The sequence below is a fragment of the Schistocerca nitens genome, chromosome 1, assembly GCF_023898315.1.
Source record: "Schistocerca nitens isolate TAMUIC-IGC-003100 chromosome 1, iqSchNite1.1, whole genome shotgun sequence".
NCBI lineage: Eukaryota > Metazoa > Arthropoda > Insecta > Orthoptera > Acrididae > Schistocerca > Schistocerca nitens.
The window spans coordinates 335,240,890-335,246,545 of record NC_064614.1 but is presented as its reverse complement, the minus strand read 5'-3'; positions in this window follow the sequence as shown (position 1 = coordinate 335,246,545).

Here is a 5,656-nt window from a genome sequence, read left to right as displayed (position 1 = left end):
GTGGTCACTATCCCAGTAGGGGCGCTGAAAGCGATGTCGTGCTGTTAGCAAAGGTATACGTGTCGGTCATCTTCTCCCTTAGCTCATTAACCCCAAATTTCGCCTCACTGTCCTAACCGATACAACCGCCTTAAGTCCCATAGTGATTTCAGTTGCTGTTTCACGCAGTGTTGTTTGTCTGTTAGCACTGACAATTTTACACGAACGTCGCTGCTCTCGGTCATTAAGTGAAGGCCATCGGCCACTGTGTTGTCCGCGGTAAGAGATAACGCCTGAAATTCGGTGTTCTCGGCACCCTCTTGACAATGTGGATCTCGGCACACTGACTTCCCCAACGGCTGCCTAAATGGAATGTCTCATGCGTCTAGTTCCAACTACTGTTCCTCGTTCACATTCTGATAATTCTCGTCATGCGGCCATAATCACGTCGGAAACGTTTTCACGTGAATCATCTCAGTACAATGTCAATGCACTGTGCTTTTGTACCTTGTGTAGGCTATAATTCCTCCATCTTTTTATATGCATATCGCTACCCCATAACGTGTCACTCCAGTGTACAGGAATGTCTTGTTCCCCCGACATTTTGTTAAATTAGCCTGTGCTGGGGTAGTGCCCTGTCCGTCCACCGATGACGTTAGCTCCTACTCTTCAGCGTCCGTTATGGCGCCACCAGTTACATCTGGGGCTAAACTTTGAGAATTCTTCCTCTGTCTTGTTTCTTTATCCAAAGCTCTCTCCCATCCATTGCTAACTGGACAGCCAGCTTCTTTAAAGTTGTTAACACGGAACCCATTTTCAACCTCTTCTCTGATCACAGAGACCCTCTAGCCCTCTAGGTCGATGTGTGAGCGAACATTCCCGTTTCTTCAAAGATAATCTTGTGATTATTTCACAGACTGTGCTCGTCCACCGCTTAGTTTTGGAAATTTCGTGTTGAAGTTGACGACTTTTCTCAGCGCAGCGATCCACAACAGTCAGTATGGAATGCCCCACGTAACTTCTGGCACACTTGCAATGAATATTATAAATCCATGGTGCCCTCAGGTCAATATTGTTTTTCACAAGACGCAGCATTTTTTTATTTTTGTGGATTGTCGGAAGACTTATGTGATTCCTTGGCTATTTAGGGTTCTACGTGAACTTACCAGTTTTCGCATCGCAGGCTAGAAGCCGAGCTATGTTTTCGTCCTTCTGGTTGCGTTGAAAGGCGTCGCGTCGTGGTGTTCTCGACGACTTCGACCTATTACGGACAGAACACCCGTTCCTTCTGAAGATCGTCGTCAGGTGATTAATTTCCGAGGCGCGATGGTCCTTGATGTGTGTAGTTGTGGGAAGGTGTTGTGTCGATTCCCTAAGGTCTCGACACAATGAGTGGCTAGGTGCACGCGAAACTAACGCAGACGGGCGTAAATTCTGAAACAGGAGACTGGATGAAAAACTATAAAGAAAAGAAGAGAGATTGTCATCTACTTAACTTTTAATGTAGTCTTGTTCTTCTTGTTGAAATACATCTCTTGCATAGTAGTAAGCAATTAGCAATGATACACATGGCGCCTTGCTAGGTAGTAGCGAGGGACTAGCTGAAGGCTATTTAATCTGTCTCTCGGCAAATGAGAGGAAGACGTGATACGTCTTGTCGCAAGCTATGTCGTCCGTACAACTGGGGCGAGGTCAAGTCCGTGTCTTGTGACCTGCCATGTGGTGGCGCTACGTTTGCGAATACACAGTGGCGACACGCGGGTCCGACATGTACTACAGGACCGCGGCCGATTTAAGTTACCACCTAGCAAGTGTGGTGTCTAGCGGTGACACCACAGAAGGTGCATACAGAAATAAAGTTCCCAGGTAGCCTTGACCTACAGAATTTATTTCTCTAAGGAAGCAAGAAGAAAACATGAACGACAGAAATTGAATCTCTACAAAAAACAGAAGAGATAGTTCTGATCTGATACGAGTAGCCGTTATTATTTGGAAAAAAAAACTATGAAGGTGCAAGAGAAATCACAGATTCTGTCACCATCCATTACTCTCCAAGGTCGGAATCGGTTGTGGTTCAAATCGGTCGTGCATCTGCGATGTTTTCGCCCAGTAGTGCTGTATAGGTGACTCGTTTAGTCGGCGGCAGACTCGGCAGCACACTTCGCGGCACACACTGCTGGAGGGCTACAGGCGGCAGTCCCATATAGGCCACCCGGAGTATTGATACCCGGAAACAGCCGGCGTCACGTGGCTTCACGTATGCGAAATAGGCCGGCTGTCCGGTGATGCATAATCTCGCGGCGGATGTCGCAGTGGAATCGAACAGTGTCGGTTGCATGCACCTGATGTGATGGCAACCCGCAGGACATTGCTGTGTGGCGGCGTGCCGAAACATCAGGCACCCGAAGTGACAAAGATGGCGAAGCCATTTCGAAGCATAGACGGTGGACACGGTGGAGGTGCAACCTAGCACATAGCTGTCCTTGACAGAAATAGTCTTAGCTATGTCCATTATGATGTTCAGGTTATGTCTCGTCCGAGGTGGATGATGAAAACAATGCCAGTTGACGTAGAGGCCCATGTGCATTCGTTTTCGATACAGAGGATGGCCGAGTGGTCCATCTGCTTTCCATTCGACCAAAACACCTAAGAAAGGCAGCCACCTGCCTTTTCTATCTTTGCTGTGAATCTTATGTTAGAATGTGTAACATTCATACCGTAGATGAACTCCCATACTGCCAAAAAAAAAAAAAAAATGATATCGTCCACATATTTGAAAAACAGGGATAGGCCGAGGGGTGCACCGCTCGACACCCTCTTTCTTAGAAATAAAAGAAAAACAAAAGAACTGACTATTGCTGGTGACGGTTCCAGCTTCATTCTGCCACTGTAGACACCACATTTAGAACTCACGAATGTTTATAGATGTCAATAACGCATAGCAGCATCATAGGTTGAGGGCTTACATTTCTCTTATCATACTACACAGTTTATCCACAACTGAATCATGAACAGATTTGTAACAGTTCAAACAGTTCACAGTAAATAAAGAACCTTAAAATAAATCTTTAAGCAACACACAAGAATAACAATTTTTTGTCAGTTATACCGAAACCGTATTAATGTCTTCACAAATAATGAAGCGTAATATGAACCAGTCTCTGAGTAATTGAAATACTCAATGAACTAAAATGAACTACAAAACAAAAGGACAGTGTCGACAATACTGAAAGCAACAGAATTAATTTACAGTACGAAAGCCAGGAAATTACTCTTCACAATGACTAAATAAAATTTTGTAATAGAAGATAGATGCTCGTGGTACCAGAACAGCTAAGCGCTAACAATCATATAAATGGAGTGCTCAGAATCCATACAAAATGAAGCGTTGAAGTGAACATCAGAAGCTAAAAACGTAATAATCATTACTAATTTCCCCCTCCCACCTAAATTTTATCTTCCAGGTGTAACTGCATCATTAGATCACATATATTAAAAAAGTAGCTTCATCCAGTATTGCTTCAAGAGCTGCACGATCTAATGTTACCCAGAAGATTCTCAACCAGGCGTAACCAATGACGCAGAAAATCAGTTAAATTCAGTGTAAGGAGATGGTCATGTTTGTAAAGACCCACTGTCCAATAGGTTACATAGCACTTGTGTCTTTTCTATTCCTAGTGAGACAAGGGTGTTGTGTAGAGTGCAGACTTCGAAACAAGTTACTCTGCTACTTTTGAAGCGTTCTACGGAAGATACACACTGCTCAAGACGCCACCCCTGGTACGTGCTCTCCAGAAACAGCAATGAACAGACCTCAGGACACCAACACGGACGTCGGGACTGCCCTCTCGTATAGTCAGCCACCAACCACCGGTCAGCTCCTCAGGCGCCTCTCCATATCCTTGCTATTTCGTTGTTCCACAAAACACTCTCAGACACCAATAAGACAACGACCGCCCGCTTCTCCGAACACACGTGGACACTATCACCAGCTCCCAGCAGCCAGTTGCCATTCGTCTCTCAAGCGCAACCGCCCAGACTCCGCCGCTCTGCTGCTGCCCGACCAACTGACAGACCGCAAGTCCACACCGGCTCGCCCACGTTCCTTGCATAGAGGGCCATTCGCTTGTCCTGCTAGCTTGCTGCAAGGTTAGCAGAAGAGCTTCTGTGAAGTTTGGAAGGTATGAGACGAGGTACTGGCAGAACTGAAGCTGTGAGGACGGGTCGTAAGACGCGATTGGATAGCTCAGTTGGTAGAGCACTCGCCCACGAAAGGCAAGGGTCCCGAGTTCGAGTCTCGGTCCGGCACACTGTTTTAATCCGCCAGGGAGTTTCATATCAGTGGACACTCCACTACTGAGTGAAAATTTCATTCTGGCGTAAGACATGTTCAATATACTGTCTACCGTTTCCGGCCACACGTTGAAATCGAGAAATAGCGCAACATGTCAGACGGTTTAGATGGTGAGAATTCATTAAGCAATGGCTGCCTCCAATTCAGCTACGTTCGTAATTGAAACTCTGAAGCCAACGTGTTTCACGTAATTCCACTGCCAGAAATCACACGGATTAAGATCAGGTGATCTGGATGGCTAGGCTATATGAATATGACGGATGACATTCTAGCGTTTCCGAAATGCCCCTGCAACAGCCGTTTCGCTTGCTGTGCAATGTGCAGAGGAGTGAAAACTTGCATAAAAGTGATACTGCCCACAGACCGACGCTGTTGAAGGGTTGGAATGATGTTGCTGTGAGAAAGAGACTCATAGCTTTTACCAGTGACGGTACAGGTAAAACGATCCGCAGGATACAAAAACAAAAAAAATACGGTCCTACGATAAACTATGCCGTAAACCCACACTACACAGTCACTTTTGTACAATTAAGTGGTACTAGATGACGAGTATATGGTTCAAAATGGTTCAAATGGCTCTGAGCACTATGGGACTCAACTGCTGCGGTCATAAGTCCCCTAGAACTTAGAACTACTTAAACCTAACTAACCTAAGGACAACACACACATCCATGCCCGAGGCAGGATTCGAACCTGCGACCGTAGCGGTCGCGCGGTTCCAGACTGTAGCGCCAGAACCGCTCGGCCACCAGCGGCCGGCACGAGTATATGGTTTTTCCGTTGCCCATATTCTGCAATTCTGCATATTGTCCACTTCCATGCGAGCAAGAACTTCCTGAACGAACGTTTGTGTTGATGGTAGGTCAGCAGTAAGCAAGTCCGGAATGTGTGTGATTTTGGATGGGTGACAGTGCAGGATGATTCGTAGGATGTTATGTAACGTGCTCGCAGGCAAGAGCAACGTTGGAGCAATTTCCCATGCACTACATGTTTCCAGGACACTGCATGAATCTTCCTGTAATGCTGTCACCTCATCTTCGACAGACGTCTGGTCGACTCTCTACCACATTCCACTTCAAAGCAATCTGTCTTTTCGAATTCCTTAGTCATTTTCTCATATCCTTGGAACACATCAGACCATCGACTTTTTTCATACCTCTGAGGGTCTGGAAGTTCTGCAGCGTTACTGGCGCACAGTCACTAATCACGCAAAACAGCTTTATTGGCAGCTCGCTATTCTTCACGGAAACAGTTATGCTGAGCCCCTCGGATGCTCACTGAGGAACAGGAGTGTGCTGTGTATCTTTTGGTGTGCATTTTCTG